Source organism: Nycticebus coucang, chromosome 9, assembly GCF_027406575.1.
Source record: "Nycticebus coucang isolate mNycCou1 chromosome 9, mNycCou1.pri, whole genome shotgun sequence".
Lineage (NCBI taxonomy): Eukaryota > Metazoa > Chordata > Mammalia > Primates > Lorisidae > Nycticebus > Nycticebus coucang.
In genome coordinates this window covers 48,210,515-48,224,631 of record NC_069788.1, presented here as the reverse complement: position 1 = coordinate 48,224,631, position 14,117 = coordinate 48,210,515, and the positions used below count along the sequence as shown (strand labels likewise).

The window sequence follows — 14,117 nt, the reverse complement described above, 5'->3', positions numbered from 1 at the left end:
GTTCTCTCCACAGGTGGAAGAAGATGAGCAATCAAGAGCTGCCCAAGGAAAAGAAAAGGATCCATAAGAAACAAGTGCCTCAAAAAGTTGAAAGTTACATAAATATCAAACAAAGAAGACTCAGTCCCTCACTGATGAGGGATAGAGTCTGGGGAGGGTCCACAAGAAAAAGAGGCCAGCTGGTCTGTGTCCAACCGTAGTGAAACAGTTACTCTGTGTTGAAGTCTCAGCTGTGGAGAAATACCAGCAATTAAGTCACCCCGCTTCCCACAGGCAACAATTGGAAAAGGAAAATCAAACCTTCCTACAACCACACACCCAGGGCACCACTTGGATAGTCCTCGGGCGATTGGCTCAGTTCAAAAGAAGATGTTTGGAAAATAGAGATCTAAAAATAGACTTGCCATTCAATCCTATAATTCCTCTACGAGGTATATACCCAGAAGATCAAAAATCACATTATAACAAAGATGTTTGTACCAGAATGTTTATTGCAGCCCAATTCATAATTGCTAAGTCATGGAAAAAGCCCAAGTGTCCATCGATCCACGAATGGATTAATAAATTGTGGTATATGTACACCATGGAATAGTATGCAGCCTTAGAGAAAGATGGAGACTTTACCTCTTTCATGTTTACATGGATGGAGCTAGAACAGAGTCTTCTTAGTAAAGTATCTCAAGAATGGAAGAAAAAGTATCCAATGTACTCAGCCCTACTATGGAACTAATGTATGGCTTTCATATGAAAGCTATAACCCAGTTATAACTGAAGAATAGGGGGAAGGGGGAGAGGGAGGTGAGGCAGAGGGGAGGTGATTGGTGGGATTACACCTACAGTGCATCTTATAAGGGTACATGTGAAACTTACTAAATGTAGAATATAAACATCTTAACACAATAACTAAGAAAATGCCAGGGAGGCTATGTTAACCAATGTGATGAAAATATGTCAAATGGTCTATAAAACCAGTGTATGGTGCCCTAGCAGAACAAAAGAAATAATTAAAATTAGAGCAGAACTAAATGAAATTGAAAACAAAAGAATCACACAACAGATCAACTAATCAAAAAATTGGTTTTTTGAAAAGGTCAATAAAATAGATAAACTTTTGGCTAACCTAACCAGAAGCAGAAGAGTAAAATCCCTCATTTCATCAATCAGAACTGAAAAGGGCCAAATAACAACAGACTCCTCAGAAATTCAACAAATCCTTAATGAATATTACATAAAACTCTATTCTCAGAAGTATGAAAATCTGAAGGAAATAGATCAATACTTGGAAACATGCCACCATCCTAGACTTAGCCAGAAAGAAGTGGAAATGTTGAACAAGCCTATAACAAGTTCTGAAATAGCATCAACTTTAAGAAATCTCCCCAAAAAGAAAAGCCTGGGACCACATGGCTTCACATCAGAATTCTACCAAACTTTTAAAGAGGGTTAGGGTTAGGGTTAGGTTGGTACCTATATTACTTAACCTTTTCCAAAACATAGAAAAAGAAGGAACACTTTCCAACATATTCTATGAAGTAAATATCACCCTGATACCCAAACCAGGAAAAGACCCAACAAAAAAAGAAAATTATAGACCAATATCTCTAATGAATATTGATGCAAAAATATTAAATAAGATCCTAGCAAACAGAATCCAACAACACATCAAACAAATTATACATCACAACCAGATGGGTATCATCCCAGGGTCCCAAGGATGGTTCAATATACATAAATCCATAAATATAATACATCACATAAACAGATTAAAAAACAAAGACCAAATGATTCTCTCAATTGATGCAGGAAAAGCTTTTGATAATATTCAGCATCCTTTCTTGATCAGAATGCTTAAGAAAATAGGTATAGAAAGGACATCTCTTAAACTGATAGAGGCCATCTACAGCAAACCCACAGCCAATATCATATTGAATGGAGTAAAACTGAAATCATTTCCACTCAGATCAAGAAACAGGCAAGGATGCCCACTGTTTCCACTGCTTTTTAACATTGTAATGGAAGTCTTAGCCACCACAATCAGGCAAGAGAAGGCAATCAAGGGAATCCACATAGGACCATAGGAGATCAAACTGTCACTCTTCGCAGACGATATGATTATATATGTGGAAAACCCCAGGGAATCAACTACAAAACTCCTAGAAGTGATCAAGGAATACAGCAACACCTCAGGATACAAAATTGACACTCACAAATCTGTAGCCTTTATATATACCAATAGCCAAGGAAAAAAAACAATCAAGGACTCTATTCTCTTTACAATAGTGCCAAAGAAATATCTGGGAGCATATCTAACTAAGGACGTGAAAGATCTCTATAAAGAGAACTATGAAACTCTGAGGAAAGAAATCGCTGAAGATGGTAACAAATGGAAAAATGGAAAAGCACCTCTGTCATATTTTAAAGACCTGGAAAAATTAGTACTTCGTTTCATATGGAAACAGAAAAAACCTCGAATAGCCAAGACATTACTCAGAAATAAAAACAAATCAGGCGGAATCACGCTTCCAGACTTCAGACTATACTATAAGTCGATAGTATAGTACTGGCATCAAACATCATGGTACTGGCACAAAAATAGAGAGATAGATGTATGGAACAGAATTGAACAGCAAGAGGTAAACCCAGACACTTACCATATCATATTGAATGGAGTAAAACTGAAATCAGTTTGATCTTTGATAAGCCCATCAAAAATATAAATTGGGAGAAAGATTCCCTATTCAAAAAATGGTGCTGGGTGAATTGGCTGGCGACCTGTAGAAGACTGGAACTGAACCCACACTTTTCTCCTCTAACAAAAATTGACTCTCACTGATTAAAGGACTTAAACTTAAGACAGGAAACTATAAAAATTCTTAGAGAGAGTGCAGGGGAAACACTTGAAAAAATTGGCCTCGGAGAATACTTTATGAGGAGGACACCCCAGGCAATTGAAGCAACATCAAAAATACATTACTGGGATCTGATCAAATTAAAAAGCTTCTGGGGCAGCACCTGTGGCTCAGTGGACAGGGTGCCTGGCCCCATAGATCAAGGGTGGCGGGTTCAAACCGAGCCACAGCCAAACGGCAACAAAAAAATAGCCGGGTATTGTGGTGAGCGCCTGTAGTCCCAGCTACCTGGGAGGCTGAGGCAAGAGAATCACCTATGCCCAGGAGCTGGAGGTTGCTGTGGGCTGTGTGACACCACAGCACTCTACCGAGGGCAATAAAATGAGACTCTGTCTCTCCAAAAAAAAAGCTTCTGCACTGCCAAGAACACACTAAGTAAAGCAAATAGACAGTCCTCAGAATGGGAGAGGATTCTTACAAATTATATTTCCAACAAAGGTCTAATAACCAGAATCCACAGAGAACTCAACTTATTACTAAGAAAAAAACAAGTGATCCCATTTCATTGTGGGCAAGATGCATGAACAGAAGCTTCTCTGAAGAAAGCAGGTGCATGGTCTACAGACACATGAAAAAATGCCCATCATCTTTAATCATTAAAGAAATGCAAACCAAAACCACTCTGAGATACCATCTAACTCCAGTAAGAGCAGCCCACATCACAAAATCCCAAAACTACAGATGTTAGAATGGATGTGGAGAAAAGGGAACACTTCTGCATTGCTGGTGGGAATGCAAGCTAGTACGTTCCTTTTGGAAGGAAGTTTGGAGAACACTCAGGGATCTAAATGTAGACCTGCCGTTTGATCCTGCAATTCCTCTTCTAGGTGTATATCCAAAGGAACAAAAATCATTTGGCAATAAAGGTATTTGCACCAGATTGTTCATTGCAGCTCAATTCATAATTGCCAAGTCATGGAAGAAGCCCAAGTGCCCATCGACCCATGAATGGATTAATAAATTGTGGTATATGTATACCATGGAATACTATGCAGCATTAAAAAAAAATGGAGACTTGGAAACCTAAGTAACACATGTATATGTAAAAATTAAAATTAAAATTAAAAAAGGAGACTTTACCTCTTTTATGTTTATATGGATAGAGCTGGAAAATAGTCTTCTTAGTAAAGTATCTCAGGAATGGAAAAAAAATATCCAATGTACTCAGTACTACTATGAAATCAGTTTATAATCACTCACACTTGCATATGAAAAATGAAACACAACTATAGCCTAGGATGAAGGAGGGAAGGGGAGAGACAGGGGAAGAGAGGGGGTGGGTTGATAGAGGGAGGGTTAGTAGGGGGACCACACCTATGGAGCATATTGCAAGTACAAGTTGGATCTATCAGGTGTGGAACACAAATGTCTTTTTTTTTTTTTTTTTTTTGGCTGGGGCTGGGTTTGAACCCACCACCTCTGGCATATGGGATCGGCGCCCTACTCCTTGAGCCACAGGCGCTACCTGGAACACAAATGTCTTAACGCTGTAATTGGGTAAATGAGGTGAAAGCTATGTTGATTAGTATGATGTAAGCACTCCAATTTGTACAAATAATCAACACATTGAATTCCATAATGGCATAATTGTATTCATGATCTATGTACAAATGACTTAATAAAAAAAAAAAGAAAGAAAGAAACCTTGCAGTAACTTTTACCTTCTGCTCAACAAGATTGTACAGAGAGGCCAAGAGCATGGCTGGTAAGAAAGTCTCACCTTTCTCTGCCAGCTGATCAGCCTCCTGACTTTTCTCTACTGCAGATTTTCAGAAGAACAGAGAGGCTTCAAATTATAGGGAACAAGACCTTTTCACCCATAAAGGTTTCCTGAAGAATCACTGATAGGAGGTAGATTGAATAATTGGAGAAAAGGACATTTAAGTTAACTTGCAATGGGTATACACAATGTTGGGGGGCCTAACAGCCACACACAAACCCTTTTCCCCTCCTCCTCCTACTCTCCTCCTAAGACCCCTCACCCGCCAACATCTGAACCCTCTTACTTCATCAGAATTCCACATTTGAAGTCTTGATAGAGAATAGAAACCCCTTCACAGCAGAGGACAAGTCTCCAATCTTCCCTGTAGGTGGACATGGACATGAGGCTTAGGCTCCACCTGCCAGACTCTGACCAGGATGAGGGGACACACAGAGCCTGGGACTGTGCAGAATGCATTTTTGTAAACATGACTGTGGGTGGCTATAGCAATGTCCCTTTACCCTGAGCACCAGTGACGGCAGTCCCAGCCCGAGGTCTCCATGTCCAGCACCAGGATGTCAGAGGTATGAGCAGTGGCATCTGTGCCCAGCCCTAGGGCCAGGGGTTCTTACAAGGGAACTAAGTTAGGGTGAACTCCGCATGCTGCATCTCACACCTGGTTTTGCGGCCTTCCCTACAATAAAATTGGCCCCCAATCACACACAAGTTTTGATAATTAAGTTTTCAAACTTGCCACCGTACACTTACTTTGGCAGCAATGTACAGACAACTGAGTGAGGTTTCATAGCCTTGGTATATCAGTGCCTCACAGCTGTGGTCATGTTCACATGTGGCCATGTTTATTATTGTTGTTGCGTTTTGCTTACCAACGTTAAAGAAGTGATTAGACCATGAGGACTCTGCTGGCATTAGTGGATTATTTATGATTATACTGGGGATGCCAAAAATATTGGCATTTTGAGAGATGTTATCTATGTATTGAGAGCTGTTATCTATGTATTACTTTTATTATTTGTTTAGACAATAAACAAGTAACTGTGTTGGAACACCCTCCCTATTGACTGAATCTGGCCACCAATGGCTTTTTTCTTTTCTTTTCTTTTTTCTAAGTCAGAATTAAGTTTATTTCACATTGCTAGAAACCGTGAAAAACATTACATTTTTCCACATTACAGCATAACATTTCAATGGACTATTTCTTGTCATAAATAAGATCTTGATAATCGTATAACTGAAACAGCAGTTTATGTTCTTCAAGGTAAAGCAAAATGACTTAATGATTGTTTCAAAGTTTTAAATACAGACGTAAACATATGGCTTCATTACTAACATCCTATATAGTCCATGACTAAATTATTTCCATTATCGTGTAGCACCCATTTATAAAGATACATTCTTAACATTGTTTTGGTCAATTAGAATACAGCAGAAAAATTAACAGTTCAGAAAAGTTAAGCATATACTTTTGCTACATATTAAAATGTATGGCAATTACATCATATGTATAGGGTTCTGACTAACCTTTCTTACCCACAAATTTGTTCTCAAATAATTTTTGACAGTAACCTAGAAATTTTGACTATTTAAAAATCAAATGATTACTATTTTTATATTCAGACAAAAATTAATTTTAAAAGAAATATCACTAACTAAAGTGAAAATTTCATATTAAGTCCATTGGCAGATAAAAATAAAGCAAAAATTTTTAATGGATTGTTCATTTTCTACAGTAGTTGGTTTCAAACATGTACACAAAATAAATAAACTTAAATTCTGTGCTATAAGGAGATCAAATCATCTTAGAAAGTGGTTTTTAAGATCAGTCTTAAATACGGCAGAACATACTGGAATATGATTTAATTATTCTTTCAGTTGCTTACAGAAAAAATTAAACCACAGAGTTATTCCTATTATCTAGATTGAATTGTCTATTAATTAAGTAGATTGAAATTTGGACTAAGGTATAGCTATTTGAAACAAGTAGTGCAGAAAGTTTGTTTGTTTTGTTTTTTTTTTTAATCGTTGGGAATTCATTGAGGGTACAAGAAACCAGGTTACACTGATTGCATTTGTTAGGTAAAGCCCCTCTTACAATTGCGTCTTGCCCCCAAAAGGTGTGGCACACACCAAGACCCCACCCCCTCACTCCTTCCCTCTCTCTGCTCTTCCTTTCCCCACCCAGGAGTGCAGAAAGTTTTAAGTAACATCTGCTTTGTTTATAAAGTATAGATTTTAATACCTTATGTCCATGACTCAGAATGTCAGAGTACAGCACATATTGACAGTAGTTGTCTATGGCAGGGAGACAATGTGTGGCCTTCTATGAAGGACAATAAAGAATGAGAAACCTTTTTTTTTTTTTTTTTTTTTTGCTTGAGGGAAAAAAAGAATATTCAATAAAAATGGTATCAAGGAAAGGAAAAGCCCAGTCCCAGAACAAAAGGGCCATTAATTGAAGAGAACAATAGTACTCTATATTGACACTAAAAAGCATTATCCCTATTATTAGGAATAAGGTAATACCACCTCATTCTCAGCATGTATTACAATCATTACGTGTAAGTGAACGCACATACAAAGATACAGACATTGCATGGTGACTAAGCAATTTTGGAATAAATCCATAGACTTCAGCCACAGCATGCATAAATCATGTATATCTTAACAGCTCATTTATACCTGAACAAATTTTCATTAAGCATACTAGTAATTTTCAAATGATGTAATAAAAAGTCTGGTTGCATTATTTTATTATTTTGGTTAATTACACTTGAGAAAATAGAAGCTAGCTGCTTCACCTGTTTTAACACTAGTGATTTTCTGAATCACATTATAAGGACATATGTATAGAAATTTAAAAGATCATAAATTTCCTACGAGGAGACATTATTGAGTCTGTGTCATTGGCATATATTTGCAAAACATTTTAACACTGCAAACATTTGAAGTTTGAAGATTGGGCACAGGAAAAGGTTTACACTCTCCTGCAATGATGCTGGTGTACTTCTACCAAGGCCTCTTAGTGACGTCAATCAATAGGAGGTAGGAGTTTATCGGTGAATTGCCTGACATCCATCATTTCCTGCTGACGTGAGCTGTGCGTCATGCCTTCATAAGTTTTAAAGGTTACATTGGCTGGATTTACCAAGGTTTTTAGTTTTTCGGCAGTAAGAGAACCAAACCTCAGGGGAACCAGAGGGTCGCAATCTTCTTGGCACTGAAGAATAGAAAATCCACGTTAGCGCCACTGACAGGACCCTGAAATGAAGTCCGAAGTGGAAGCCAGCAACTGAGTGCAGTGACACCTGCCAGCTTCTGGTGGGTGGTTAAGAGCAGTGTATAAAGAAAAGCTCCAGGCGGCGCCTGTGGCTCAGTGGGCAGGGCGCTGGCCCCATATACCAAGGGTGGCAGGTTCAAACCTGGCCCCAGCCAAACTGCAACAACAAAAAATAGCCGGGCATTGTGGCGGCTGCCTGTGGTCCCAACTACTTGGGAGGCTGAGGCAAGAGAATCACCTAGGCCCAGGAGTTGGAGGTTGCTGTGAGCTGTGTGATGCCACGGCACTCTACCAAGGGGAAAAAAGTAAGACTCTGTCTCTACAAAAAAAAAAAAAAAAGAAAGAAAAGCTCCACCCTGAGAAAATCCTCCCAAAATAATTCTGTTAGAAAGAATGCCATTCTTCACCTCCTGATCTATCATGATACTTTCTGCTGCATGTTTAATTCCAGGTTCATCTGCTGTGACTCCGGTGACAGCACAATAATATCAAACCAGAAGGCATAGCCATGTTCATATCCAATGTCACAGGCATAACTGGCGCATGCAGGCAGATATATTTGATATGTGAGTTTCTGACACTGCCAAAGGCTTCTACCCATCCATGCCCTGTATCCCCCAATCCATGAAGGAAAATCACCCCAGCAGTGGCCTTCCAGGCAGCAGGCATAGTGACAGGCCGCAGAGCAGACATGATATTGCCACACATACGTCGGCTCAGCTGACAGCACGAGAGGAAGCCAATGGCTTTTTTCTTTACCTGAAGATAAAGTAACTGTTAAAAGGAAGATATCTTGATCTCATTCAGGACATTAAGGGTAATGTGACAACAGCTCAATGGCCATTACAGAAAGAGTTTCAAAACTGCACTGCAAGGTGGACTAGGTGCTGGCATTGGTGCCTAGCTTCCCAAGGAAGAGCTTCAAAGGTAGCCTAGTGGTCTTAAGCAATGAGGTATGTAGAACTTTTTCTAGGATGAGTTCACAAACATGTTTTTATATTAAGGTAAGGGTATATACAATTAGGTTGCATTGTTTGTGTTTGTAAAGTCAAGTCCCAGTTGTAATTGAGTCCTTCACCAAGGAGTGTGCCATATGCCCCTACACTGTACCCTATAGATGGGAGCTTACTAAGTCCCTCCCTCCTTCCCCCTCCCCTATTCCTGAATTTGATTGTGTTTTTCTCTCATACAGGCCTTTATTTCTTGGTTTGTTTGTTTGTTTGTTTTTTGCAGTCTCTGGCCAGGGCTGTGTTCGAACCCGCCACCTCTGGCATATGGGGCCAGCCCCCTACTCCTTTGAGCTACAGGCACCGCCACAGGCCTTTATTTGTTGATATATTAGTTTCAAATTAGTATTGGTACATGGGATGATTGCTTTTCCATGTGTGAGATAATTTACTATGGAGAATGTTCTTCAACTCCATCTTTTTAATGGTTGAACAATATTCCATGATATATATACATGTGTATATATATCACAGTTTGTTAATTCATTCACAGGCTGATGGGCAATGGTGTGCTTTCCACATCTTTGTAATTGTAAATTGAGCTACTATAAACATTTGAGTGCAAATGTCTTTATGGGAAAATAATTTTTTCCCTTCTGGGTAGATACCTAGTAATGGGAGTGCAGGGTCAAATGGAAGGCCTACTTTTACATCTTTGAAGATTCTTCATATTTCTTTCCAAAAACACTGTATTCGTTTGCAATCCCACCAACAGTGTATAAACGTACCCTTCTCTCCACACTAACACTAGCATCTGCAGCTTTGGGATTTTGTGATATGGGCTATTCTCACTGGGGTTAGGTGATATCTCAATGTGGTTTTGATTTTAATTTCTCTGATAATTAGGGACAATGAGCATTTTTTCATGCGTTTGTTAGTTATTTGTCTTCTTGGGAGAAGGTACTATTCATGTCTCTTGACTAACAATGAATGGATTTGTTGGCTCTTTTCCTGTTTCTTTGCTTGAGTTCTTTGTAGATTCTGGGTATTAGCCATTTGTCAGATTTCTGACATGTGAATATCTTCTCCCATTCTGAAGATTGTCTATTTGCTTTATTTATTCTCCTTAGCTGTGCAAAAACTTTTAAGCTTGATCAGATCTCATTTATTTATTTTTGTTGTTGCTCTAATTGCCAAAAGTGTCTTCTTCATAAAATCTTTCCTCAAGGCTCGGCACCTGTAGCATAGTGGTTATGGCGCCAGCCACATGCACCCAGGGTGGCAGGTTCAAACTTGACCTGGGCCTGCTAAACAACAATGACAACTGCAACAAAAAAAGTAGCTGGCATTGTGGTGGGCGCCTGCAGTCCCAGCTACTTGGGAGGCTGAGGCAAGAGAATCGCTAAGCCCAAGAGTTTGAGGTTGCGGTGAGCTATGACACCACAGCACTCTACCCAGGCCAACATAGTGAAACTCTGTCTCAAAAAAAAATTTTTTTACCCAAGCCAATATCATTAAGAGTTTTTCCACACTTTCTTCTTAAGTTTTTATCATTTCATGTCTTAGATTTAAATCTATTATCCAGTATGATTAATTTTATGTAACTGATGAGAAATGTGGGTCTAACTTCAGTCTTTTACATGTGTCTAACCAGTTCTCCCAGCACTATTTATTAAATAGGTAATATTTGATATTCTTTCCCCAGTGTGTGCTGTGGTTTGTTTATTGAAGATCAGATGGTGGTATCAAGCTGGCTTCACCTCTAAGTCCTCAGTTCTGTTCCACAGGTCTCTGTTCTCTATTTGTATGCCAATGTCATGCTGTTTTCATCACTATATACTTGTAATATAACTTGAAGTCTGGTAATGCGATGCCTATAGATTTCTTTTTATTTATTAGAGTTGCATTAGCTATTCAGTATTTTTTCTGGTTCCATTCCAAATGAACTAGTGTTTTAAGTATTTCAAAGTATGATGTTGGTGTTTTAATAGGTATCGGGTTAAGTCTATAGATTGCTTTGGGTAGTACAGACACCTTAACAATGTTGACTCTTCCCAGCAATGAGCATGGCGTGTTCTTCCATTTATTACCATCTTTTGCTAATTCCTTTCTCAGGTTTTCATAGTTCTCTCCTTAGAGATCCTTTACATCTTTTTTAGGTATATTCCCAGGTATTTCCTTTTCTTTGAAGCTATTGTGAAGAGAATTGTGTCTTTGATTTCATTCTCTGCTTGATTGCTGGTGGCATATATGAAGGCATTGATTTTTATATCCCAAGACATCACTGTACTTCTTGATCACTCCCAGAAGTTCCATGGTTGAGTCCTTTGGATTTCTAAGTATAAGATCATATCATCTGCAAAGAACAATAATTTGACCTCCATTCCCATTTGGATACTGTTTATATCTTTCTCTTGCCTAACTGCATTGGCTAGGAGTTCCAGCTCTGTGTTGGTTAATAGAGGCAGAAGCATATATCCTTGTCTGATTCCAGTGCTAAGCAGAAATGCTTACAGTTTTTCTCCGCTCAGTATAATACTGGCTGTGGGTTTGTCATACATGGCTCCCATAAGCTTAAGAAATGTCCCACCTATGCCTGTTTACCTGTTTTCTTAAATGTTCTTATCAGGAAAGGATGCTGAATTTTGTCAACTGCTTTTTTTTTGCATCTATTGAGAGGATCATATGGTCTTTATTTTTACTTCTGTTTATGTGGAGAATTATGTTTATGGATTTTCTTATGTCGAATCAGCCATATATCCCTGAGATGAAGCCAACCTGGTCATGACGTATTATTTTTTTAATGTAGTTGAGTTCTATTTTCTAGAACTTTATTGAGTATTTTTGTGTCAATATTCATTAATGACACTGGTCTATAGTTTTTTTCTTTGTTTGTTGTTGTTGTTGGGTCCTTTCTGGGGTTTCACATCGGGGTGATATTTGCTTCATGGAAGGAGTTGAGCAGGGTTCCTTCCTTCTCCATGTTTTGGAATAGGTTTTGCAATATAGATACCAGCTCTTCTTTGAAGGTTTGGTAGAATTCTGGTGTGAAAACAACTGGTCCAAGACTTTTGTTTTTCTTTGGAACTTTTTTGTTGTTGCAATTTCAGTGCTTGATGTTGGTCTGTTCAGGAGTTCTATTTGTTCCTGGTTAAGTCTAGAAAGATAGTATGATTCCAGGAATTTGTCCATTTCCTTCATGTTTTCAAATTTCTGGATGGAGAATTTTTGTAGATTTCAGGCATGATCTTTTGTATCTGTTGTATTTCCCCTTTTATTGTTTCTGATTAAGCTTATTAAAGAACTTACTTTTCTGTTTCTCATTAATCTGGCCAAGGGTTTATCAATTGTATTATCTTTTGAATGAACCAACTTTTTGTTTTATTAATGGTCTGAATGGTTTATTGTTCTTGATTTCATTTAGTTCCAATCTAATTTTTAATTATTCCTTTTCTTCTACTTAGTTTGAAATTGGATTGCTCTTCTTTATTTGATTCCTTGAGATGATTCTTAGATAATTGACTTGCACTCTTTTGGTCTTCTGGATGTGGGCATTTAATATAATAAATTTCCATCTTAGGACCTCTTTTGCAGTATCCCACCCTTTTGACAGTTTGTGGCTTCTTTATTGCTTTGTTCAATAAATCTCATGGTTTCCTTCTTTATCTCCTCCTTTTGTTCAGCAAAAGGCTGTTTAGTTTCCATGACTACATGAGGAGATGTGTGTTTCTGTTAGAAGTGAGATCTACTTTAATTCTGTTGCGGTCTGTGAAGATACAAGGAAGGTATTTTCTTTTTTATTGAGGCTTGGTTTATGTCCTAGGATATGATCTATCTTGCAGAATGACCCATGGGCTGATGGTGGTATATCAGTGGTGGTAGTGTAAAATGTTCTGTGTATGCTTCTTAAGCCCATTTGATCTAACATAGTGTTAAGTCCATCATTTCTTGCTTAGTTTCTTTTTTATCCTGCAGAGTCTCGCAGGACTCTGGGTCGAACGCAATGGTGCAATAGCTCACAGCAACCTCAAACTCTTGGGCTCAAACAATCCTCTTGCCTCAGCCTCTCTAGAAGTTGGGACTACAGGTGCCTGCCACAACTCCCAGCTATTTTTTAGAAATGGGGTATCACTCTTGCTCAGCCTGGTCTCAAACTCCTGAGCTCAGGCAATCCGCCCACCTCAGCCTCCAAAGAGTGCTAGGATTATAGGCATGAGCCACTGTGCCTGGCCATCATTGCTTAGTTTCTGCTTAGAGTATCTGTCCAGTTCTGTCCTTGAACTACTGATGTGCCTGACAATTATGGTGGTGTAGGATATCATACTATTCAAATTGAGTAGTGTTGTTTTATAAATCTAGGAGTATTAATTTTGGGTGCATAAACATTTAGAATTGAAATGTCCTCTGATTGTATTGTTCCCTTGACCCATACATAGTGACAATACTTTCCTTTCATTATATTTGTAGCTTTAAAATCCATTGCACCCGTGAAAAAGAATGCAGCTCCCACATTCTTGTGCCTTCCAGTTGGCTGAAATATTGTTTTCCATTCCTCCACCCTGAATCTAAATCTGTCCTTGGTTCGGTGCCTGTGGCTCAAGTGGCTAAGGCACCAGCCACATACACCTGAGCTGGTGGGTTTGAATCCAGCCCAGGTCGGCCAAACAATGACAGCTACAACCAAAAAAAAAAAAAAAAAAAAAATAGCTGGGCATTGTGGCAGGCACCTGTAGTCCCATCTACTTGGGAGACTGAGGCAGAAGAATTGCTTGAGCCCAGGAGTTGGAGGTTGCTGTGAGCTGTGATGCCACAGCACTCTACCCAGGGTGACAGCTTGAGGCTCTGTCTCAAAAATAATAATAATTACACAGCTATGATTTAACAATTAAAAAAATCTTTAAAAGAACAATAATAATCTGTACTTGTCAGTAAGAGGTGTTTTCTTAAGGCAGGAAATACCTGGTTTATATTTTTTTAATGAATCAACCAGCCTATGTGTCTTCAGTGTTGAGTTCAGGCCATTTGCATTTATTGAGAGAATTGTAGGGGGCAGTTATCATCTTGTTGTGTGGAGGTCTATTGCCTTATTTTATCACTTGGGCCATTGTGGAAGCGAGGGTTTGTCGTTCAGTTTCTGAGTGACTTGACTTTGTTGGTGGCCCATTGTGTTGGTCTGCATGTACTATTGGTCTGAATATTTCCTTCAGAGCAGTTGCAAATTATCTCAAAGTTTGCTTGTCAAGAAAAGATTTGATTTCTCC

General features: G+C 38.7%; 1 pseudogene across 1 annotated transcript; it reads right to left on the bottom strand.

Annotated features, from left to right (window-relative positions):
• Positions 1-7,011: 7,011 nt before the first annotated feature.
• LOC128594099 (acyl-protein thioesterase 1-like) lies at positions 7,012-8,617 on the bottom strand (annotated as a pseudogene). The gene is made up of 2 exons (XR_008382490.1): positions 8,265-8,617; positions 7,012-7,890 (listed from the first exon to the last, which is right to left on the bottom strand). The product of XR_008382490.1 is annotated as an acyl-protein thioesterase 1-like (transcript).
• Positions 8,618-14,117: the final 5,500 nt, after the last annotated feature.